The sequence below is a fragment of the Typopeltis vanoorti genome, chromosome 19, assembly GCF_054136105.1.
Source record: "Typopeltis vanoorti isolate ZY-2024b chromosome 19, IOZ_Tvanoo_1.0, whole genome shotgun sequence".
NCBI classification, from domain to species: domain Eukaryota; kingdom Metazoa; phylum Arthropoda; class Arachnida; order Uropygi; family Thelyphonidae; genus Typopeltis; species Typopeltis vanoorti.
In genome coordinates this window covers 35373196-35400261 of record NC_143567.1, presented here as the reverse complement: position 1 = coordinate 35400261, position 27066 = coordinate 35373196, and the positions used below count along the sequence as shown (strand labels likewise).

Here is a 27066-nt window from a genome sequence, read left to right as displayed (position 1 = left end):
GCCTGATTCGTCAGCTATGCCGGTCCCGAACCTGGATAAAATTACGGGGGATTGAGATGGTGCCTTACTTCCTCGTAAAAAGGGCCTCACGGCCGTTATGTCATCATATACTATAAAAAAAAATACGTACAAATACGTATAATTTTGTTTGGACCCTTAATTTAAGATAATTATGTATCGCGAATATAAGTTTTTAATTAAAAAAAACTTAAAAAATATATTTATTAATTATACTTTTACAAGAAAAAATAATAAAACAAAATAAAAAATAAACTTATTATAAAGTAATTGTAAAACATTCCAAAATGTTAAGAAATTTTAAATGACTTGCTTCTGGGACTGAATGGGCTCATTTTTTCCATGACTTAAGGCTTAAAGAGTATAATACACTTCTTTATGTTGAACGAGCCGACCTGGTTGGCCGAGTGGTTAGCGTATCTGCTCTCCAGCCAAGAGGCTGCGGGTTCGAATTCGGTCATGGGTATGGATGTTTGTGATTGTCATGCTAACTCTGTGTGGAAGGGGAATCTGCGACCCTATCACTTATTCTATCAGAAGACTTCACTCCCAAGACCCGGTGAGGTGCGGGAGTGACCATACGGCGTCTACTGAGTCAAATGTGAAAAAGAAAAAGGAAAACAAAATTACTTAAAGAGAAATCGGCCCATGTTAATGTGCTGTCAAGAGCGAAAGAAAAATCCACTCTCGATTAAATTTTCATTATTTTTAGATTGCTTATAACAGTGTTAATAAAAATGCGCATTATATAACCATGATAGAATTAACATTTCCAATAAAATTAGATCTGCGAAAATGACCATGGCAGATGTTTGGTGCTCCGTAAGATCCAATGGGATTTTTCAAATCGTTTTGAATCTCATAGCGTATCAAGGAAGTGAGGGGAGGGGAGAAGGTTTGCTTGTTTATTATTTAAAACGTCGCAATGAAAAAAAAAAAAAGGGCGTCAAAGATATTGGAATCCAGAGCAGCACGATATTTAATAAATCTTTTAAACTACATGCTTACGCAGATGATATTCATGTATTTTTGGCCATTCTGTTAGTGTTATGAAGCAAGATGTTTGTGATCAGAATACAATCAAATTACATGATTGGAAACAGGCGGCGGTATCTTTGTATGAGTATTGTTTTCATGGACATCACTGGGCCTCTCATCCCCCACTGAGTCACCTTGATTGTTAATTCTTCGAATAGGTATGGTCCTACATGGTGAAAATGTTGTCTGATAGATCTGAACTCTTCCAACAAAACAACACAACTGTGTCACAAGTCTTGCATGGTTCAAAGAGCATATCCAAGCATTACGTGTGTTCCCTGGCCGCCTAATTCTCCTGATTTGAATCTTATCGAACATTTGTGGGATCGTGTGGAACGCAGCATCTGCCGGTCGACACCACTGTCTCACTCGATCGTTGTTCTATCTAGTTGGTCCAGAATATCTTAGGATACAATCCGTGGTATCCTAAGTGTGCTAAGACGGACACAAGCAGGTATCTTGCAGCCAAATAGGCAATTATTCTTTTGAGAAGGTTGAGTACGTTACATATCTTGGATCTCAGATAATAACATCAGTAAATAAGACAAAGGATATCCGCTGTGACGACATACACTAAGTCATCAAAAATATCCATCACAGCCATGACTCAAACATGTAAAAACGTAAGCATACCTTCATGCGGTCTTCATAGGCAAACATTAATAAAATAGACCGTACTGAAGAACTCAGTGACTTTCGACGTGGCAGTATCATAGGATACTCTCTTCGCAACAACTCAATTTGCAAAATATTTCCCCTACTGAAGCTCATTGCTCGACTGTAAGTGACGTTATTGTGAAGTAGGAGCAAAAACAGCAGAATTGTGACCTGGTAAGCCACATAAAATACAGTGGACAGCCGAATGCTTAAGCGCGTGGCACGAAACAGTTGAAATACTCGCTATCGACTTTCGAAATGCCTCTGCCAGTAACAACGCCAGCACCACAACTGTACTGTTCATTGGAAGCTGAAGAACAGGGGTTTCTATGGCTGCGAAGCCGCACAAGCCTAACATCAGTAAGCGGAATACCAAACACCAGGTAGAGTGATGCAAAGCTCACCGTCTTGGGACTAGAGCAATGGAAACACATTCTCTAAGAATGATGAATCATGTTTCACCATCTGGCAGTCCGAACGGACTAGTCGGTTTGGCGTATACCAGAGAATGCTACCTGCCTGAATGTGTTATGCCAGCTGTGAAGTTCGGTAGATGACGTGTCATAATTTGAAGTGGTTTTTTCATGGTTTGGGCTGCTGCCTCCTTCCCACGTCCACTGACTAGTAATCTTCACGTTTCGGCCTGTACTAATTACATCCTAGACCATTTCGTGATTCCAACTTTATGGCGAAACAGCTGAGTGAAGGCCCTTTCCTGTATCAAAAGCCCTTATGTCAACCTTATAGAACACCTGTAGAATGAATTGGAACGTCGATTGCGAGTGAGATCCTAAACGCGATAAGCACTAAGTATTCGGTACTACAATTCGAATAATAAACGCTCAGTTGTAAGCATACAAGTTTTTTAGCCACCTGACAACGAAGATTCGACCCTCCGTATTACAGCGATTTCGAGCCCAAGACACTTTATATTACATTACACTACATATAATAAACAAGGGGAAAAAATATAACTTACAAAAGGAATTAAAATGAAAACCAGTGTCTAAATTATACTGTTTTCCTTGAACAAGATAGTTCAAGGTTTAATTTCTAGTTAAATATACAGTAAAAATATCGACACTCTCATACAATAATATATATATCACTTCTTGATGACATGTACAAGGAGAGAGATGAGGAAACCATCCATTGTTATATGATTACGCTAAACTAAGTAGACACATAATACTTTGTGAAACAGACAGACAGAGAAAGAGAAATTAATGAACCTTTTGCACTTGGAGCAAATATTTTCGCTAACGTCATAAATACACGCGTCCTACTCTTCAGGGCCACTTGTGACGCGCATAAAACTATCGAGTTTTTGAGGTCTTAAACACTTCAACTGCCATTTAGTAATTCAAGTATGCTAAGCACAGAAATGACAAGTATTTTTTCTTTATTGCGTACATAGTCTTCGTAAAATATCGTTGATTTTGTTAAATGTTCGAATAAAATCGTTCAAATAATACTTTATTTATTTTCGTAAGTTGCAAAGTTAAGAATAATACAGTACAGAAGCCAGCTTGGTCGCGATAGAAGAACATTCAAAATTAAAAATAAAATAAAATAAAATAAAGCTGAATAGTGTCATGAGAAAACAATTGGCCAGGATATAGAATGTGTCGGTTATACTGTCTTTGTTTCATTTCTTGTTTAATTTTCTATTTATTATTTCATCTAGAATTTATATATAAGTGAACCAGATAAATTTCATGGGTAGTTTTACAGAGAAAAAGGGAATAAATAAATAACTTATTTATTTATTTATGATAAACTCCCCTATTCTCTGTTATTCTTCTAAGGGAATTCTTCCAAGGCCATTTAGCTCTATTTAACTTTCTGGAACCTGAGGGGAAGTCAGTCTCCACCCTTACTAATCAAGGAGCACTGGCCCAAGACTATCAGTGATTTAATTAAGTATTCAGGGAAGAGAATACGGCAGACAACTGCCACCAACCTGTGGCACTTTATCCTAACACTATATATTATTGTCTGAAATACTGTGAGTTCTACAGTGTCAATTTTCTTGACTTGAACATTATAGAATTTGAATACATGTGTTGAGCAGCAGAGAAAATGAACTCAAGTTCATTTTCCTTTTACTTTTGCTGTTCCATGGTGGTATGGTATGATTGTAAAACCATGAAGAAGATGATATTTTTACTTAATCAATATGAAAGATTAAATAACTCTAGGAGTAGAAAGAACATTTTCTATCCAAATATTCCGCCTGCCATAAGACTCTTAGTTCACGGCTATTTTATTTGATTTGGAAAGATGCCAAGATAAGTATAAAAAGAAAAGCGTCACTTACCAGTCCGAAGATAAATCACAATCAGTTCATACAGAGCGTATTTAGGTGCACTCAAGGTTTCTGCATAGAATTTGGATTGTTTTCTTTTCATTTTTTCTTCCTCTTGTTACAGGGCTCTTCAGAATGAATTTATATCATATCCACCCCCCCCCTTTCTTCAGAAAGCATGGCATTTAGTACATTGATATTTCTGTCTTTACACTGGTTTAGGTCTTCAAGTAACCCAAAGCAATGGAAAGAGTATTAATATTATTACGTAACACCTTCAGGGAGTCCAAAGACTCATCGAGGGAGGGCACCTGCTCTACAACTCTCCGTCTTCATTAAATTAATTTGTGCTGACAAATTAATTTAATTTGTCAGCACAAATTAATTTAATGATGGATTAATTTATGTTTAATTAATTAATAATTAATGATCAATTATTGATTAATAAAAAATCAGCTAAATTATCAATTAATTATTAATTTATACATTACAAAACAACCAAGGTGTTCCGTGAAAATTTCAGGGTTTGTGACGTGTTCAGTAGTCGGAAAAAGTTTGAGAAATACTGATCTACACCAACGCCATCTACCGCCGACCACCACTAGTATTTTTAGCGTTAGCTTTTTCACTTGACAGATGAATGAGGTTTCGTTCGATATTAACTAGAAAATCTAGATATGGAAAATCTAGATATAATCAAGTGAAAAAGCTAATGCTCTCCGTCTAGAAGTTGCTTCTTCGCTACTTAAAGCCAAGCCTCCTCCTTCGAACATATTTCCTCTGAAAAGAAAGCTATACGTTCCTTAAGAAACAACAGTCACCTCATCATTACCGAAGCTGACAAGGGAAAAGCGACAGTAATTATGGACTCTCAAACTATAGAAGAAAACTTTTCCTTTTACTTCGAGATCACTCAGCATACCAGGAACTCAATTACGATCCAGACAACTGAAGAAATTAAATTCCCTTCTAGATGAGGTCATAAGTTTAGATGTAGACACTATTGAAAGACAAAAAACTCATTTTGCAAGCCTCTCAGGTTTTATGGTCTACCAAAAATACATGACAGATATTCCTCTTCGCCCTATAGTGGATTGTACTGATTCTCCTACCTATCACATAGCCAAATATCTATCTAAATTATTGAAGTCACACATTGGCAACTCACGCTCTTCTTTGAAAAACTCTTCTGATTTCTTAAATAAATTAAAAAAACTTCTCTTTACAACCGACAGATCTTATTGTTGCCTTCGATATAGAATCTTTATACACGAATGTACCTCTCAAAGAGACTTTGGAATTACTAGCTGAGATCTTCCCACAAGATATTATAAAACTATTTGATTTCGTAATGCATTCCGGATATTTCTTATGTCAAAATAAATTTCACAACCAAGTGGAAGGAACGGCCATGGGAAGTCTGCTTTCTCCCGCTCTTGCAAAATTTTATTTAGAACATCTAGAAGAAGTCCTGTTCTCATCTATATTCCCTCAACCATCCTTTTGGGTTAGATATATAGATGACATCTTTGCTATATGGCCTCGCAACAGAGACTCCTTACCTTCCTTTTTAAGCAGTATCAATTCCTTACATCCTCGTATAAAGTTTACCATGGAAATTGAAAAAGACAACAAGTTATCGTTTTTAGACGTCCTTCTCATCCGTTCGCCTTCTGGTAATCTTACAACAACAGTTTACAGAAAACCAACTTTCACAGGTCGTTATATTCTCAAAGAATCTGCTCATCACCCTTGTCAAAAAACAGGAGTCACAAAATGTTTAACTGTTCAACTTTTCATTTATTACAGAAGGAACTTTCGACTATCAAACATCACATGAAACTAAATGGCTTCTCCGAAAAGAGTACACAACATCTTTTCGATTCTTATAAATCAACAGAGAACAACCAAGATTCAATACGTCGAGTTCCAATTCCTTACATTTCCGGGATTTCAGAACCAATTTCGAGAATTCTAAAAAAATATGACCTAACAGCCACTTATACGCCTATTAACAAATTATCCACTCATTTTCCTTCATCTAAAGATAAACGCTCAACCTTGTCTCTGTCTGGTGTGTATCAAGTTCCTTGTAATTGTAATCTTTCTTACTTTGGACAAACTGGACGTTCCATAGAAAAAAGAATTCAAGAGCATCAGTCATCAATTCAACACAACAAACCTGAGAAATCTGGATTAGCTCAGCATGGATTAGAAACAAACCACAACATCATTTGGTCCAAGACTCTCCTCCTACACAGATGTCGCTACAAATTTGAACGTTTATTTAAAGAACGTGTAGAGGTCTTACTTCAGCGTCCTAACTTGAATCGTAATGACTGTATATCTATATCAAAAATTTGGGAAAGTTTAATAAGGATAACACATTAAATTTTTTATTTTTATTTATTTATTTATTTATTTTTATTTTATTTTATTATTTTTTTTATCAGTATAATGTTATTTAAGATCATTATATGAATTTCTGAATTAATATTTTAATTATCAAAAGATATATTTCGGTGATTACACTACATTTTTTTTTATTATTATTCAGTTATATAAAACACTGAAATAATAGTTCCCGACAAGTTTCGTAAATCGTAGGATTTACATCTTCAGGGGGTAAATAGTATAACTTAAAGTTTAAACAAGAGAATTAATAAATACAAATCATAACCGTCTGGCTATTCATAAAACTCAAATAACAGAATGCAGAAATAAAATGTTATTGACGTTGAACAATACTGGACGATGTCACGTGTTCTTGTTCTCGTTCATACAGTCCGAGCTCAGATTGAGGTAGATTTTTTATTAGAGCTGACCACACTTGATGGAGAATTAAACCTTGATTTTTATTGCATTGGGTTGGGTTTTTTAGCATATTAGCAGCTTCTTTAAATTTTCTTATATAACTGTTGTTTTCTATGTATGACATCGTCGTTTTTTGCCAGAGTACATCGTGTCCAGTGGAAGTGGTATGGAAAGCAACCCCGTTTTTTGTTCTTTTTTGTATTGTACGTCTTTTTGGTGTTCAGCCATGCATATTTCTCTAGATCTCATCAATTTCAAAGATTATCTCAACAATTTGCACAACACCATAAAATTCACTTTAAAACAAGAAGAAAATAAAAAACTTCCTTTTCTAGATATTCTATTAGAAGTTAATGAAGAAAGTAAACTCTCCTTCTCAGTATATAGGAAGCCGACAAACACTGGAAGATTTCTAAATGCAACCTCACACCTTCACAAAAAATAAGCTTAATTAAAACTCTTCGAGACAGAGCATACAATATCTCCAGCACACAAGAAAGATGTAATGAAGAACTAAAATACTTAACACAAATCCTCCAACAGAATTGATATGAAACAAAAATCATCAAGAGAATCCTTAAAATGCCTCCAGCTAACAACACAATAAAACAGGATTACAAAAACGTAATCTCGCTTCCTTATATCAAAAATGTTACAGATAAGCTAGCCAAATTAATGAACAAACACAACATAAACGTAGCCTTCCTTCCTATGGAAAAAATCTCAAGATTCCTACACCCACCAAAACCACCTCATCATCCTCTTAAAAAACCAGGAGTCTACAAAATCCATTGCTCTTGCGGGATTTGCTACGTAGATCAGACAGAAAGATCTGGAGAAATACGTATGGCGGAACACCAAAAAGAAGTACAATACAAAAGAGAACAAAAAAGGGTCTTGCTTTCCATACCACTTTTACTGGACACGATGTACTCTGGCAAAAAACGACGATGTCATACATAGAAAACAACAGTTATATAAGAAAATTTAAAGAAGCTGCTAATATGCTAAAAAAACCCAACCCAATGCAATAAAAATCAAGGTTTAATTCTCGATGAAGTGTGGTCAGCTCTAATAAAAAATCTACCTCAATCTGAGCTCGGACTGTATGAACGAGAACAAGAACACGTGACATCGTCCAGTATTGTTCAACGTCAATAACATTTTATTTCTGCATTCTGTTATTTGAGTTTTATGAAATGCCAGACGGTTATGATTTGTATTTATTAATTCTCTTGTTTAAACTTTAAGTTATACTATTTACCCCCTGAAGATGTAAATTCTACGATTTACGAAACTTGTCGGGAACTATTATTTCAGTGTTTTGCATAACTGAATAATAAAAAAATGTGGTGCAATCACTGAAATATATCTTTTGAACTAATTAGCCACAAAAGTCTACGCCTGCAATATTTAATTATGTTTTTTTTTAATGTTTACTCTTCTAATACTTAGCGATAACATCACGCGACGCGTTCTATGTATGAATGATCAATTGTTCGTATTCCACTTTGTTTTTTTTTTTTAAACTATTCCTATGTAGCCACTGAAGATGGTCTGTAATATTCAGACCGAAATATATGGCAAATTAAACATTATTCTTGTGCTAACGTGTATATATTTCTAATCATTATGTCACAAGTATCGTTAAAAAATCAAACATCCTTCCACACTCTGCAACTGGATCGCCAATTATCTCACTTGTTGCTCACCAGGTATCATGTTGGACGGTTTCCTCTCCTCAGATTTTCCACCAATGCAGGAGAACCCCAGAGTTCCATTCTTTTGCACACTTTCTTCCTCTTACATATACGAATATAAATGACCTGCTCTCACAGACTTCCAATGCTATCCATAGCTTTGCCGATTACAGTACACTCCATTCCATCCTTTCATTTGACAAACCTTGTAGTGCTCAAGTATTAGAATCTTCAAGCTCCATCATAACCAGCGGCTTCACAGTTTATCCCAATGGGGCAAAGAAAAACCTTCTAGACTTCAATGTCACCAAAAACTTTCCTATCAGATCTCTCGCAAGAAGGAGAGCGCATCCCTCCTCCTCACTTTCAACAATACCCAGATATCCGAATATGATAAGATTTCCCTTTTTGAACTGATCTACACTTGCGATCTTTCCAGGCACAAACACTTTTTTACAATAGCTTCTGCAGCTGGCAAAAACTTGGTACACTTTTTTTTCCCGCACAAGACGCTACTTCAAACCTTCTGACTCCATACAAATCCCAAATCCATTCCTAACCATGGAATATTACCTCCATAATAGGGGGTGGTACATTATCAAAATCCTCTCTAAGATTGCTCAATTCTACCCAGAAAAGGACAATCCAGTTAATTATGATTCTTCTGTCATATATACACTTCAGTCCTTCTCTCACAGACGTTCAGTTTCTGCCTTGTGCCTCTTCTACAGATACTGTCATGACATTGCTCTGCTGAATTGGGCACTATTATTCCTCCACTTTCCCCGAAAATCATTCGAACAAGAGCCACAGCTAACCAACATCCTTTTACTGTCCATCTTGAAGCTCACTGATCCATCTTTACTGCTTCCTGTTTCATTCCATCTACTTCGTTTCTTTGGAACAGTTTCCCCAATGTTCTGCCTTCTCCAAAGAATACAACCTTTAGCTATTCAAAAACTTTGAACAGCTAAATGTGAACTGATTTCTCCTTTCTTTTTATCGTCTTGTCCACACGCGGAATTAAAATACACGGAAGTCTTTGATGTATAACGTAAGATGAGACACAGTTCAAGAAAAAAACAATATATATATATATATATATATATTGTTTTTTTCTTGAACGCCCAACCCCACGTGTTCCGGACAGGTAGGCCGGTTCTCCTTGAATTCTGATGACTCGACACTCAGGGTAGCCCTGAGTTTCAAAACGTTTCCAAAAACGTGACATAAAAATGCTTATCGTTATATACATATATTCAAATGCACATAGTAATTCCGAACAAACATTTAGTTTTATATAGATATTCTTGTATTTTATGAGTCGTTTTATAAAAGAATGGGCCTGGTTCAGTTACTGAAATGCGAATCTCATTCGATAAGTTTAGATTTGTAGGTCTTTCCTACTTTTCGGAATATTCAAGGCTCCAAGGGGGGAAAACAATGTTTCAGGCTAGCGTGGCTAATTGCTGTAAGGTTGCTACTATCAATCTTCATTTTTTTCAAGTTGTTATTTATTTCAAGTTAGGCTTGAGAAATGAATATGCAGATTTCCCAGAGTAGCTCGGTTCTTAATTCGATAAAATAGAATTATAAAATGTCTAAAATTTAATTTAGGTAACAAACCTGTCTCTTAGAATTACTTGAAGAAAACTGTTAAATCTAAAATTAAAATAGGCCCTAATTACGAATATTTCCTTGTAAAAGTGTTATTTATTTATTTTTACTGTGAATCTTACCGTCGAAAGGCTGCGGGCGTATACTACATTAGTGTGATGGTAGGCTAAGTGCTGCCAGATAATCCGGTAACTCTACCTCCAAGACCCAAGTTGGTAATTTTTCAAGATACTTCAGGCCTGTAATAGGCAGAATAGACGAGGTTTCATACTCGGGCAATGAAAATTATGTAATATAGCTGTTTGTATTTGCAATCAGGGAAACATCAGATTAATAAAATGGGTTGTCGTTGTCTTATATGGGGGGAGAGAGTAGCTTAAAGTTGTTATTTATCTAAAGACGAAATTTATACAGCATGTTAGATATCGGACGCTCACAAAATTAATTTTCGGTGCACTGTATTAGAAAATTGTAATTGTTGTGTAAATTACACAATTTATGTAAATATATTTATGTAAATCATTATGTAAATATATAATGATAGTGCTTATGAATGTAATAAAGTACTATTACCATCAGGGGCGCGCCGACCATATGTGCAATGTGTGCGACGCACACAGACGCCAGGATAGTAAAGGCGCCAAAGAGGAGGAAATACTTTTAAAAAAACGTTTTTTTAAAGTGATTTTTTATTGGAGGGGGGAAGATAGGGGCGCCAACTGAAGTTTTGCACACAGACGCCGGACACTACTGGCGCGCCCCTGATTACCATATTGTAAAATCTTGTCATTATCCATGTGGAATATTTTGTGAGTTTTTATATCATTCAGTAATTTTTTCACAGATGGCAGTTTGCTATAGTGTGCCGTGTGTGAAAATCGTATGTTCTTCAACAGTTTGATGGTCCATTTAAGTCTAATACTGTCATCACCAGATTTCTCCACCTGTCTCCATTATAGACTGGTGGGCTGTATTTGGAGTAAAGTGTTCATCCACCTGCTTTGTATTTTGTTCTTTCATTATCAAATCCATCTGTTGTGCTCAGGTCTTCCTATAGTGGAACTGACATATAGACGTATATCGGAAGCATTTATTATGGATATAAAAACAAATGGAGATATAAAAACTACTTACACTACACTAATAAGGCCAATAATGGAATATGCAGCACCTATCTGGTTACCTTCGGCCTCATCGGTAAAGAAAAAACTAGACAAAATACAAGCAAAAGCATCCAAGATTATCATTGGTGCAGTCTCATCCACTAACAACATCAGAGCCCAACAGGAATGTGGGCTTGACCTGCTGGATGACAGACGAAAATTTGCCACCATAGAATTCATAAATAATATCAGAAGCTACCAAAGTGATCATATCTCCCTAAAAACTTATGAACATTGGAACCAAATTTGCAGACTTCACAGATCATCGACTTTACAATATGATGACACTATCAGGAAAGAAATAGGTCTTGATCAGCTAAATGTCCACATAAACAAAGAACCTCTATTTTCCAGTCCTTTACCTTCAAATACCTCCATAAATCTAAACCTTACCAAACTCTGTACAAAAAAAGAACCAAAAGAAAGGCTTAAAGAAAAAGGCCTAAATACCATCAACCTTCTTTCATCCTCCAAACAGGTTATTTGTTATACCGATGGATCATCAGACACCAATATGATTAATGGAGGCGCTGGTGTTCTCCTTCTACTCCCGAAAGGTGAAAAACTTTCAATAAAAGTTGGATCTGGGAGAATCGCTTCCAATTTTACCAGTGAACTCTACGCAATAAATAAAGCACTAGAAGCCTACTTAAATCTAACATCATCTCAACAATCTGAAGGAATTATAATTTACAGTGACTCAAGATCAGCTATGGAGGCAATCAAAAATGGCAATACCAAGCTCACACAAGACATCCATAAACTCTTAAATCATCTAAAGTGTTTAGGTAAAAGTTGCATTTTACAATGGATTCCTGCTCATGTAGGCATTGATCACAACGAAGCAGCTGATAAATTAGCAAAAGAGGCCAGAGAACTCAACCAAGAAACTCATATGATAACTCTTGCTGATGCCAATGCACTAGCAAAAGCTAAACTAATTCCATTGAAATCAATGATACAACATCAAATTCCCGAGATCAATGCTGACAGAAGGACCTCCACCACGATAGCAAGACTACGAACAGGACATTATAGAGGAATGAAGATCAATACAGATGATACGAGAACATATAGAAACTGCAACAACTGCCCCAATACTGAACTGACACCCACTCACATCTTTACCTGTCCAGCAATTACAGCAGCCTTGCAAGAAATAGATCCTAATCCTGAACAACAGCTCTATACAAACAAAATCACAGACATAGCCAAAGCAGTACAAAGAGCACACGGAAACATCTAAGACTCTTCAACGGACAAGACAACAACAACAACAACAAATGGAGAACGAGAAATATAGTACAGTTTTTTATTATTCTTTTATTTTTTAAAGAATATTGTCCTTGGCTTTGTTTCATTGCAGGTAGTCGCTGTCTTTCTTTGGTGCTCTGCGTTTGTTCTATAATCATACTTCTCAGTTCTTTCTACCTAGCATTTAAGTGATAAGAACTGAGAAGTATGATTTGTATTCAGGAAATCTGCATCGATTTCTTCCTTGGGTCTTGGAGCTGCTTCAGGTTCTTGCTGGAATTCGATGACAGTCTATCTTTGAGATTTCTCTAGTTCAACATTACTGAAAACTTTGTTATTTGTTCTTTGTTCGTCGAAACGCTGCTCAACGAATGGCCATAGAATCAGGGAATTTGTTTTCAAATTTTATACTCTCGCTTTTGGTATCCTCTTGATGATGGATTAGATTCATAATAATCATCTTGTTTTCAGGAAAAGTCCATCCCCCCCCCGTTTTCATTTTTTTTTTCAGTCGCTTTTCTGATCCTAGTTGTCCAGCAAAAGAAGCTGAGTCCTGTAGCCATTTATAGCCTCATACCCAGGAGCCACAGCACCAAATGAGATGTGAGGCGATTTCTTTCTTTCTTCTGTTCACTCTTTTTAAAATACGGTATTTTAATAAAATCAGATAAATAAATACATAAATATTTAATTAAGTAAAGTATTTTAATATAATATTTCATTTTTAATTTTAATTAAAATTAATTAATTTTATTTTTAAATTTAAATTTAAGTTTAATTAATTACGCTTGTTGGTTTGTGATTTGATTGTCTGTTTATTTGCACTGTATATTTATTTATTATCAAAATCTCCCCGGAAAATAAAAGTAAAAGGCTTTAGAAGATTTTTTTGTTTTTGTTATTTATCATTGTTTCACATAACACCTACATGAGATCCAAGGACTCATTAGGGCAAGCATTCTATATCCACATACAGTGTAATCCACCATTCATCCAACGTGTGGTAATATATCATGTAATCACTATATATACAAAAACAATGCAGATCATCTACATTATCTAAATAATGTAGCCTTAATACATTATTATTACAATTATTATAAATTTTAGAAATTTTTTGTATTAAAATTATTATATTAATTCATTTCATTATTATATAGTGCCCCCGTTTATCTTTGCGGAAATAGCTTTTCTTCTATAACGCTAGGCTACACGAAGAAAGACCGGTATTTTGATTCTAGTCATAGACCAGAGGAACCGTTCTTCAGCTGGTTTCCTAAGAAAGTAGACTTCTTCTTCTCTCCTGGAAACACGAGATTTTACTTAGCATCTCAAACAATCTACAGAACTGAAGCTTTATGGACGATAATATGAGTGTTAAGTTTTAAGACTACGAGATGGCAGTAGTTATCTCTTACGCACTCTCTCTCTCTCTCCCAAATGTTTGAGTTCACTCTCCATTGAAGGCAGAAGGATGGAAACTAGCTGCTCACTTTCTTCAGAAATTAATTAGGACCAAAGGAACTTCGCTTACTTCCTTTGAGAAATGAAAATCGTTAGAGGATTTTTTAAATAATTATGATATCGAAATCATGCACCATATTTTTTAAAAAAAACCTTCTCTAAAACACATCATGTTCCTACAAATAAATGCTCCTAAGCACGAGAATGTGAAGCAATGAAATGTTACGATCACGTCAACTATATCAAGCTAACATTTCTAGCAGAGACGAAGGTTGTGGATGATTGAAATAAGAAACCAGTTTTAAAAAAGTGATGAAATCTTAAACATATGTATGGATGGAATACAACTGGATCAACTGCCTAAGTCATGATCAATTAAAATATAAAATATAAATTAGAAAGATAAAACATGAAAAATATATAGTTCAATTACACGAAAACACAGGAAGAATACAAACAGGTCAGTAAACAGCCTAAGGCTCTGCGTATAAAAGAAAGTCAAAACAACTTTTTTTTTTTAATATGAAAATTTGCAGCGTGAGAGTTTTCTGTTATTAACTGCTTTTGCTTTGGCGCTGGATGCACTCATGAGTCAAGCGAAGTATTGGTCGAAAAAATACAACTTTATTTTCCAGTGGAAATCTTCATTTGATTGGTAAGACGGAAGTTTTAATTTTATTTTATGGTCTGTGTTTTTTTACTGTGTTGTGAAAAGACTTGGATTGTATTTATTTGTTGTAGTCGCTTATATTAGTCACCCTGCTGTACGACGATTTGTCGTACAAATATTGTTGGTCACAATATTGTTATTTATTTATTTTTCTTATCAATAATAATAATAATAATAATAATAATAATAATAATAATAATAATAATAATAATAATAATAATAATAATAATAATAATAATAATAATAATAATAATAATAATAATAATTCACATCATTTCAATGTACGCCAGTATATATGAGTGGAGTGTGTGGTCTAAACTTAGTTTATAATTTAATAATTTACATTGTATTTTATGTCATTTACAAACTAACGTAAATTTATTGGTTTTATGAATCATTATCTTAGTCTCACCGGAGTTTAGATGTAATGAGCTAACGATAAACCACGTAACTGTATTAAAGCATAGGTGCATATTTGCGTAGGCGAATATGCAACATATGCAGTGATGATATTGTTTGAATGGATGCCATAGCTGTTTATTCATAACGATTCCAAAATGCCCTCAGATCTTGCCTGTACGAAAAAACAAGTTAATTTTATTCATGTAATTAAACAAAGCTTGCGATGTAACCACTCCCATTGAGCCTCCACATTTTTTTTTTTTTTAATGTTGCTACCCACGAAAGGTTATTTGCAACCCTATAATGCATTTTTATGGATGACGCAGTGAAGACTGTGGATAGTATGGTGTTGGATGGTGGATCCTGTGCTGTAAAATGGAGTTCTGTGACCACTACGGAGGTGTCATACGCGTAAAAATAACGGCATTCTGTTTTCTCATTCACTAACAAGAGTAGGCGGCGGCGTACTTTTTTTTTCTTATTAATTCTAACTTAAAAAAATAGTCAGGTGTTAGATCTTAATCTTGATTTTTTTTTTTTTTTTTAATGTGAATCCGACCCGCAAAATGTACGCTATATACAGTTCACTTGTATCGTATGCTGATAGTTAAATAATTCAGAAATCGTACTCTAGAGACATAACAAGTACTTCCTGAAATGATTTCTTACTTCAACAAGTTGGACGGGAGTCTCACCCTGGGGTGATAAATTCATCTCCCCACCGAAAGACGTTCATAAACATTCATTCCAGTTTGGTATTCGAACCACAACCTATTAGCTCGAGAGCGAAAAGCGCTATCGAGGCCAAGCTTGTTGAGATGGAGAATTTTAAAACCCGTTTTTTTTTTTTTTTAACTTAAATTCCCTATTTAAATTCCTGCGCTGAAAATGGAGCGTTTCTAGGAATGAATACGAATAGAAATATCGTTAAGTTAAATATTTTAATTCAATCTTTAAATTTGAAAGAAGAAGAAGAAGAAAGAAAGAATAAATAAATAAACAGACGCTTACTAGTTGTTTCAGCACAAAGTTTACGGTATGCACATATACCCGTATACGATCTGTTCAGTTTGTGGACCTTCAACAAAATAGCTGGAAGGTTGTTCTGTGTGAAGAAGATGGCAGCACGTATGCAAGTAGTTATAGTGTATCGAAATAATTTTATTTCTTAATTCTTAAAAAAAAAAAATAAAATAAACAAACTTATTCGTATTTTTGTTTTTGTGCTGCTGCCCTTAGATTTGTCCTCGAGATAGAAGAAAGTAAGAAAGTATTAATCAAATCGAATCATCTGGGATTTTTTTGAGGATAAGTGGTTGTTCAGAAGGGAATTAGTGTTTGTAGCGGAAGTTCTTGGTTCGCATTCCACTGTGGTATGAATGTTTGTGACTGTCATTAGTGACAGATTATTTTATTATCTGATGCAAGACTGCTGCCCTGGTTAATGGGAGCTGCTTGAAATGGCTTGAAAAAATCATGTCTGATCTCTAGATTTGGTTCCGGTTTTTGAACTCTGAACTCACCTGTAGGTTTATGACCTTTTATAGGAGGGATTAAAATTTAAATAAAAAATAAGATTAAAGCTGAATTTTTGAAGCCAGATAATAAATGTGACAGGTTTGAACGAAAGAAATTATTCTAAGAACAAAAATACAACTGTGTATATTTTATTTTATATTTAATATTTGATTCTACTATACTCAAAATATTGAAATGCAAAAACATTATCATTTAGGACATCTGGTGCAGTTTTAAATGAAAAACTTTGGGAATTCTTTTTTTTTTTTTAATTTTCATTATTTTATTTATTTATTTTTTCTTCAAATTTTCGGATAGCATTCCAAATTTTTCTTAGAGTTCCGTCCAAGTCCAAATCTTAAAATAGTTTATTTACCCTTCTTAATTTATACATGATATCTCGACTGTGATGTACTGAAATGCAAAGATTTAATATCATTCTGAAGTGCAATTAGCTACAGCCATTTTATTTATTTATGTATTTATTTCATACTTCGTATACAATGGCACCGTTTCTTTAAAGCACAAATTGAAAAACATTGATTTTGTACTTTTAGTTTTGTACTTTAAATTATGTCAATAAAGGTTAAGTATATGAAGACTTTAATACATAAATAGATTGACTAAATTTCCCTTGTTAGGTGTATTAAAATTTTTCTCGAGTTGGAAATCATTCACGAAGAAAGCGACCTCCGGAAGATCAGATATGAACACATAAAACAGCATACGGGCTAAACAGCATAATCTTAATCTTAAACTTAACTTTATATTGATATTATTATTATTTCGTGACACCTCCAAGTAGTCCAAGGAATCATCGAGTGGAGGCACCGACTTTTACAACTCTCTGTCTCCACCACTTTATTATTTTACAATAAAACACATTTTATGCATACATTTATAAGGCTACTGCTACTTCTTCTTCAACTACAACTACTACTACCACCACCACCAATAATAATAATAATAATAATAATAATAATAATAATAATAATAATAATAATAATAATAATAATAATAATGAATTATTTTCTTAAAAAACTAATTTATTTTATAATAATAATTAATAATAATATTGCAGATTAATACATCACGAGATTTTTACTTTAAAGTTGTAAAGGTGGCGCCTTTTGTTCGAAACGTTATGATCGTTTGATTTTTGTAATTGTCGATGCCAACATATTTTAAGCCTTTTCTACGATTAAATAAGTTAACTCATTTCTATAGATTTTCATGCGTTCAGTGTTTATTTTCTTTATTAATTCAGCGGGATAATCAACCAATGCGGACCAACAAGGAAACATTCCGCTAAAAAAAGCACATTTATCGCATCTCATTGTAAAGTCGCCGGAGGGTAAAACTCGAATGTAATGAACTATGTTGGGCAAATGTCGATGGGGCCGGGCTTCAGGGAGAGAGATATATAAACAAAAGTAAGATTACTCCGAATCATAATCGGTCACCTTTGAGATCATACACAGTACTACTATGTTTTAATTTACTGGTACTTAAAAATTCGACATATTTCCCAATAAACTAGTACTGAAAATTTTATTTCAGGTAAGTACTTTTATGCTGAACTATTTATATAAATAATATAAATACATACATATATATGCATTCGGTATACTTGTGTGTGTGTGTGGGGGGGGGATAACTCAGCTGCAGAGCTAAACAAATAATCGATTTAACAAATTTCTTTCTTATATATATGATATGTATCAGAATATAAGATAATAGGATAATCTTCTCTCTCTTTCTCTCTCTCTTTAAGTTAGAGGAAGTTTAGAAATCGTTTAGATAAGACAGTGAAATAAAAATGAATCAGTACAGTTATTATTTCGCTAATACACTGCTATTTATTATATTATTATGCTATAATAATAATAGTAATTTGAATAATTTGATGTTGAATAGGAATATTACTATTAAGAAGCTGTTATTGACCGGAAAGAAAAGTCAGATTAAGGAATTAAAGTAAATGAAGAAAAGCAGAGATAAATTGAATTAAGAGATTAAGAAAATAATAATAGTTACATAGTTATAGAGTAATATTATCACATAATATTTTAGCATGTTACATCGTAATATTATTATGTTTTTACATTTTACATAGTAATATTATGAGGATTTGTTGATAATACAATTATATATACTGTATATTGTATATCCATACATATTTACATTTCATATAGGTATAGATTATATATGCATATACATATAGTTAGCTTCCGTAGCTCAGTCAGTATAGACGAAGCCCTGTGGTCGGAAAGACCTGGGTTCGATTTCCGTCAGTGACATGAGGGAACTTTATCTGGTCTCTTTCGACTAAAGGTAAGTTAGCCGATATTCTACGGAGGTAGGGTTTTCTTCACCCGGAAAATGAGTTTTTTGTTCCCCAGAACAGGCAAACCTGCCCCGTGAATACACGCTTCTACAGACATAAGACACCTCCAGGAATAAGGTGTAACCAACCTATTCCGTAAGGTTTCGGTTCCGAATACCTACACGGTAAAATGTGTAGTTCTACACATGAGCGTAAATTAGGATAGGATACATATAGTAAGTACAATAACCTTATCAATATATTTAATATTTATTTTATTGACATCTTTCGAAGCCAATGTTTGGCTTATACGATGTTTTAGGTCGAGTACTAATACTTTTTTTTCCCTTTCGCGCGCGCGTGCGTGTGTGTGTGTGTGTACTTGCGTGTGTGGAATTGACGGGTTGCTTTGCCATATGCATAATTATAATTATTAATATTTGTAATGTATATTATATGCTGAGGTCTGATTTGATATGGAATTGTTAGTTTTCGATATTTTCTGGAAAAGTAACATTTTAGTACGATAGCGTAATACGTACGAGTTTTTATAGTTAGCAGTCGACTGTTGGTATGTGTTGATGGATGGAAAAGAGGAGTACTATTTAGGTACTCCTGAGCTGTTGTTGCAATCAGCCTGTTTTGTAATAAGTTTAATTTATTCATTAAGTTATTGTGATGCAGAACCGTTGCAAGATATTCCACATCTCAATATAGACTCACCTAGGGATTTGTAGATGACTATTCTAGCAATTGGAGGTAACATGTTTCGTAATTGTCTTGTATTGCTGTTTATTACAACAGAATTACGCACGATCAGTGATTATGTTGAAGTCTGATTGTAAATGTACGTCTGTTGATGGGTCTTCGTGTATGGATATGAGTTGCGTGTCATCTGCATACTGCATATCTGCATACGAATATACTAAAACGGCATGGCGATAAAATTGTCCCTTGAGGAATGCCACAATTAATCTCAGTTCTGTTATTGTAGGTACGATTTATTTTTTAATGTTGGTTCTGTTTTTTCAGAAAGTCTTCGTGTAGAGTTTTCCTCTTATGCCTACTGTTTCGAGTTTTTTTTTTTTAGAATAATTGTGTGCTCTATTGTTGAAAGCCTTAGAGAAGTCAAGAGCTAGCGCAAATACAAAGTGGTTTTTGTGAAGAGATGAGTTGATTATGTCACAGATATAAACGAATAAGATATTCGTTGATTTATTTTTACGAAATCCGCATTGAATGTTGGATATTATATTGAATTTCTCTAGATATGTGGATATTTTTTCATTAACTATTCTTTCCATGATCTTTTTTTTTTAATTTCTGACAGCGAGGATATAGGCCTGTAATTGTTATTTTCATCGATATTTCATTTTTTATATAATGGAGTTATCACTGTTGTTTTTAGATCTGGTGGTATTTTATACTTATGGAAAATTAGGCTTATAAATTTGAGTATAACTGGCCATAAGGTGAAGATGTTCGTTTTGATATCCCTTGGTCGTATCTGATCAAATCCAGGGGATGTTTTAAAGTTGATCTTTGAGATAGCTGTATCCAAGTTTTTTTGTGTTATCTTGCGGAACCAGAGTCCTATTTGGTGTCTGTATAATGTCGGTGTTTGATTTTGCAAGATCGGGTGTTCGAACTTAAGTTTGCAATTTGTTCCTTGAAAGTATCATTAAATTTGTCCGCTAGTTCCTTGTCACTTAAACTGTGTTTGGCAAAGGTTCTGGATAATAGTCATTGAGGCGGTGTTTTATTGAGTGTTTCATTTATTATTGTCCATGTTACTTTAATTTTTCCCTCATTTATTTTAATTTTATTGGTCTAATAATTACGTTTAATTCGGCGTACGCCGAAAAAGCGAATATACTGAATACAGTATATTCGCTTTTTTTTTTTTTAAGCTGTAACTTTTTTTTAAAATGGATTTCTTTTGAGCTGATGCCATAAACGGTCTTTATTGTGTATTTTAAATATTATAGTATACTGTCGTTTTCCCATGGAGGTGAATCCTTGCTGGTTCTAATCTTTAATTTCCAGGTAGCTTTATCGTATGTACGACGCATCGATATGACGAAAGTTATACAGTTCTTCTGGATTATCGGATTGCATTCTTTGATGCTGTGAGGTTTTTCAAAGTTCTTCGCCAACGATGCAGTCGTCTATTACTTTTTTTTTAAAAATGGTTTGACGTAAGTGAAGAATTGGAATTTTTCTTTTCCAGTGCTGGGATATGTGATGATGTAAAGTAGTGATCTGCTAGTTTTAATTTAATAGTTGCGGATAAAAGTCAGTCCTCTCTGACACGAACGTTAATATGATCTATACAGGATTGTGCTATATTTTAATTTATCATTCCTCTCTAATATGAGATAAAATTGTTGCTGTTAAGCCAAAGTTGGACAGTATATCTAAATAAGCTAAATACTTGCTACGGTGTTTAGAGTGTTAATATTAGGGTTTCCCACTATAATTATAGGTTGATTAAGGTGTTGTGTTGTTATAATAATAATAATAATAATAATAATAATTCTTTGTGTGTGTGTGTGTGTGTGTGTGTGTGTGTGTGTGTGTGTGTGTGTGTGTGTGTGTGTGTGTGTGTGTGTGTGTGTGTGTGTGTGTGTGTGTGTGTGCGTGCGTGCGTGCGTGCGTGCGTGCGTGCGTGCGTGCGTGTGGTGTGTGTTGATCCGGTTGAGGTGTAAAGTATCAGTTTGCATCCTCGAAGCTTTTTATTAAGCTTATCTGAGGATGAAAACAGTAGTTATGGTTTATTGGTTTGATTGCTGTGTTGGAAGTAGGCTGATGCTTGGTAGATCTGATATTCACCACAATAAGAAATTCATTCACACGCACGCGTGCGCACACACACGCACACGATAATTTGAAATGTCATGACACGTGTCACTGAAAGGGGAAAGCCTGAACTGACATATTGAGTTTCATTAAGTTTGTAAGGTGTGTATGGGCTAGGACATACTATTTCTCGTTCATAGTATGCCCTTAGGGCTCTTTTCAGACTATTGTTGTAGTTTGTAAAGTTCGTATATTCAAAAGGCAGTTTATTTAACATATCTGGGATGTAGAAGCTTCTAGTGGGCTTTCCGTTGTGATTATTATATTTATATATGATCTAATTAGTTTTCTGAGGTCTTGTTATATGGTATGCATTTCTGACCGTCCTGTAGTTGACATCAAAATAATATTTTAGTATAGTTGCACAGTTAACATAAGTGTTTTGCTGTTAATATTTTGTGTTCTGACAATGCAGTGTGCATAAAGCTGCTATTGTCTGTTTGTTCCCAAAAGACCAGCTTTATCCTTTTGTAATGATAAAGCTGGTCTTTTGATATTAATCTATTTAGTTTATAGTGTGCACAAAACGCATATGTTGTTATAGCGTATCTTCGTATATTTTGGCATAGTGCTTTGTATATTAGTGCTTTTAGGCGTGTGGGAACCATGTCTTTTAACATGTAGAGTTTGTTGGTTATTGTTCGATTTGTTTTGTATGTGGCTATTCCAGTTCATATCTGCATTGAAGTAAATTCCAAGTTATCATATTGTTTCAACCTGAGTGATGGTAGTGGTTTTACGTTCTGTGTGTTTTTATGTCGGGTGGTTATATATGCTATCTACCAATAATTGTCCGGACACTTTAGCAATTTACAATTGATACTGGCAGGCGAACCCTAATATCGGGTATGTCCACCTTTCTCTTTGATCACCTCCTGCACCCTTTGAGGGAGGCTTTCCACCAATGTGCGGCAGGCATCAGGTAGAATTTGTCTCCATTTCTCCATCAAAGCAGCACTCAGTTCAGCGACAGATCGAGGACGTGCTGCTCTGGACCTCAATCGTCGATCTAATTCGTCCAGAAGTATTCGACGAGGCTGATATCAGGACTCTGCGCAGGACAGGGCAGTCGTTTAACACCCATCTCTTCATACCATTCCATAACAGTTGTAGCTTTGTGACATGGGGGCATTGTCGTCTTGATAGTAACACGGGTCCTTTACATAAAAAAATTAAAGTGTAGGCAGCACTTGATTATCCAGAATATCAAGGTTCTGAGCTGCCTTCATGGAACTACAGACAACGACCAGTGGTCCCACTCCAAATCAGCTGCATGCACCTCACACTATTACTCCTCCACCACCAAACTTTACTGTGGGTACAACACACTGTGGTAACAAGCGTTCACCAGGTGCCTCCACACCTATACCCTGCCAACAGACGGGAAACAGGCGAACCTTGAGTCATCACTGCAGAGTACCGTTTTCCACTGTCAGTTGTCCAGTTTACACGTTCTTTGCACTATGCCAGACGAGGCGCCTTGTTCGTTGTTGTGATGTTCGGCTGTGTGCCGCTGCTCTTTCGTGGAAAACCAGTAAATGGAATTCTTTTCGTACAGTGTTAGTGGCACTGGTGCTCTGGAACTCATCATGGATGGTCTGTGCCGATTGTAGCCGGTTTTTGCTTGCCACCCGTTTTGGCACCCCTCCGTCCATGTCAGTCATTTTTGGCGGCCGCCCTGGGTGTTTTCCTGCACTGATGATGCTAGAACGTCTCCATTTGTTGATTTTGGATGCTTCAGTTGAGCGGCAATGGCACGCATGGACATTCCACCAATGTGACAGCTCATGATGACACCTCTCTCGAAGTTATTGAGTTCACGTCATATTACCATACCACCTGTATTCAACTGCTACGATGAAATACTGCTTCCTACTATCTGTACTCTCCCAAGATGGCCTGGGGTCACCATGGGAGAAGTATACCCAACCCTTTCGCAATGGGAGAGGCCTTCACCCTGTAGTGGGTTGAAAATACAGGCAGATCGTCATTATCATAATCACTATCTGTACACCGGCTTTTATGTTATTAACAAATCTGGAATGTTCCATAACTTCAAATAACAGGGGGTGTCCGGACAGTTATTATCAGCTAGTTGGTTTAGTGGATTTCTGAATATAATTAATTTTGTCCTATCAGAGTTTAGGTGTATTGAGTTTTTGAGCCATTCCATGAGCAGATTTATGTCATGTTGCGTATTTGTATAGGCTATGCTTGCATTATTATGGATGGATATTATAGCTATATCGTCTGCATATTGGAAGGCTTTGCCTTTGAGAGGTAACTGATTAGTATCGTGAATAATAATAATAATAATTATAATAATTTATTTTATTATTATATACAATAATCGTCTTAAGTGACATTTCAACATCTGCGACTAAGTGCTGCAGATTATGGTTAATTTTCCACATTAGATTTCTATAAAAAATTCAATAATTTTGATTATTAAACTTATAATTATATATTATGCATTTACAAAACATATTGTTCATTCCGGTTTTTTAACAATAAAATTCATACAAATTTTCCTTTTTTTTGTGTATAATATATTAATAATTGTTACTGTAGTTGGTAATTTATAGTTGCGGTTGAATAAGATATAAGCTTACCTTATTACAGTATTTATACAATAGCAATAAATTGTAGATATTTACAATTTTTGCTTTAATGTATTTAAGCGTTGTAACTACAGCACTTAAATGTAATAAATAGATTTTTTTTCTTTGTGTTGATCTCGGTTGCGGTCTCAGCTTGCATCCTCGAAACTTTCTAGTAAGCTTATCTGAGGCTGACAGTTAGTTATTGGTTTGATTGCCGTGTTGGAAGTAGGCTGATGTTTGATAGGTCTGATATTCACCAATGCCGTAGAATGAGAAATTCATTCGCACGCACGCACGCACGCACGCACACACACGATAATTTGTAAAGTCATGACTTTCCAGTCATGACTAATGTCATGGCTTTCCAGTTCGCCTGACCTAAAACCAATAGAAAATCTTTCGCGCACGCACGCACGCCCCCCCCCCCCCCCCCCCCCACACACACAGCCAAGATAACCGAACTCGTTTGATTAAAGTAGGATCAAGTATATTTCAGTTTGATTGTATGACATTGATTGCAAAATCTATGTCCATATGTTGTAAAGATATGAGTGCTGTTTAAGGACATCCCACAGAGAAATTCTTTGCATGATCAATGCAGTTCTAAACCATTTTTGGAAAACACAAACTCCTTGTAACCACTTGTATTTCAAAAGTACATATAATCCTTGGAAAGGATTATATTCTTTCATGTTTTTCTCCTTGAATATTACTAAGATCTAGACAATATACTGTACACAGTAAATAGTAAGTAACTAAGTTGATATAGATATTTATACGCTGATTATGACATATGTTTTGACTTCAAGAAAGAAACAGATGACAGGAATAATAAGAAAATACCTTTTTAATAAATTATTACCGATATTTTGCCGTGGTCACTATGGCATTTAGTCAGAAGATTGTAAAATGCACATGCACGCAGGCAGGAAACCCACAGCGTGAGCTCAACAATGGCATAATCTTAATGTCTTAAGTGGCGCCTAACTAGTATGAGCAGCCATATTTATTTAGATTCAGCAAATATAGGCCACAGCTGACTAGATATCTAAACACTCATGGAATCTAAATAAGTGTGCGTGCTTCCTTCTACCAGAAATTTTGGAGAGTTATTAGGCTATCAGCTGAATGATCAAGATGTTCTCACTGCACTTATAGGAGACACCATAACGTTTAGGACATTACGATTATACTATTTTATAACTAATCTGAATATGTCTTCCTGCGATTATGCCTGTGTGTATGTGTATAATCATATTCTTGTGCGTATGAAAATGCTCTGGTGACCAAAGCGAAATATCATAATACTTTAATTGGAGATGTCTGTTTGTTTCCTTCTTATGCAAAACAGTTAGTATCATGTGTACCAATCAATCGCCGTAGGCGCCAGAGGGGGCGCTACGGCGCCCAATCCCCCGATTTCCGGGCTAGTAGGTCATGACTGATTATATGCGGTTGCCCCTGTGTTGCACTAGCTCTCTCTTAAAGGTAGTGCCCTTGTATTGCACTACCATTGGGTAGGTAGTGCAATACAAGGGCAACTCGTAGCAAAGGTTGAGGAAGCATCACGCATTTCGTCGCCTTCCAAAAGTCATGACCTACCAAGCTGACGTCACATCCGTTTCGAATTTTATGTCACATCCGTGACATGAAAACGTTTCAAATTTCGGCATATCTTAAATTCCTGGAAACCTCTAATTAAAGGAACTTTAATGGAAGAAAGATAAATAAAGTAAGAAAAAATAAAGAAAGAAAAAATAATTTCATTAATGTATAGAGTATATATTTATAATCCTGCATAATCATAAATAAGCTAAATAAATATTCTAACACCTTTTTATTTTATATAGAGTAGATTTCAAATGACGTCACATAAAAACGTTTCAAATTTTGAAAATGGTTTAATCAACAGTGAGATGCGGTGATTGATTTTATATGAGATGCCCATATAGGGTAACGGATGGCAATGCTGAACCAATGAAGTTTAACTGAGGTTTGGCTGTTATCCTGGGTTAATGAGTTCGCTCTCTTAGGGTTTGCCCTAAGGGAGCAATTGAGTCTCCGGGGAAAGTGTTCTCCGGCACGGCCCGCTGAGGGGCTTTGTCGGTGAATGATTTTCTTTGGAATTTGAGCGGTTCTGCTCGGTGGCGGGGGAGCCCGTCACTGAGTGGAACCAACGCTGAGATATGGACGGTCTTTCGCCCACTATGGAGTGGCCTAGAGATCGTCCGATTTTTTGAGATTTCACCTTTACTTGCATAGTCGGTGATTAATACCCTTGGAGGGTAATGGATGGCAATGCTGTACCAATGAAGTTTAACTGACGTTCGGCTGTTGCTGTTACCCCCTTGGGCGCTGAGATTGGAGAGTTTTTGAGTTCGCTCTCTTAAGGTTTTTGCCTTAAGGGAGCAATTTGAGTCTCCGGGAAAAGTGTTCTCCGGCATGGCCCACTGAGGGGCTTTGTCGGTGAATTATATTTTCTTCGGAATTTGATATATATTCGGAATATATATATATATATATATATATAACGTGACATAAAAATGTTTCAAATTTCGTCTTAATCTTTATATATATATACAGGGTGTTCGGGATAAATTTGACATATTTATAATTAATTATATTTTTCCGTAAGTTACATGTATTAACACACAC

At 35.2% G+C, this 27066-nt stretch overlaps 1 protein-coding gene across 3 annotated transcripts in view; it reads left to right on the top strand.

Annotated features, from left to right (window-relative positions):
- Positions 1–14625: 14625 nt before the first annotated feature.
- The window catches only part of LOC150095993 (dehydrodolichyl diphosphate synthase complex subunit DHDDS-like), a 148382-nt gene continuing 135941 nt past the window's right edge, over positions 14626–27066 (top strand). For 2 of the 3 annotated variants that reach the window (XM_090409450.1, XM_090409448.1), the window contains exon 1: positions 14626–14688. The gene's annotated coding sequence lies outside the window, so the exon portion shown is untranslated. Of the gene's footprint in view, positions 14689–18050; positions 18184–27066 lie in introns of those variants that run through there. The other variant, XM_090409449.1, reaches the window with a different exon arrangement.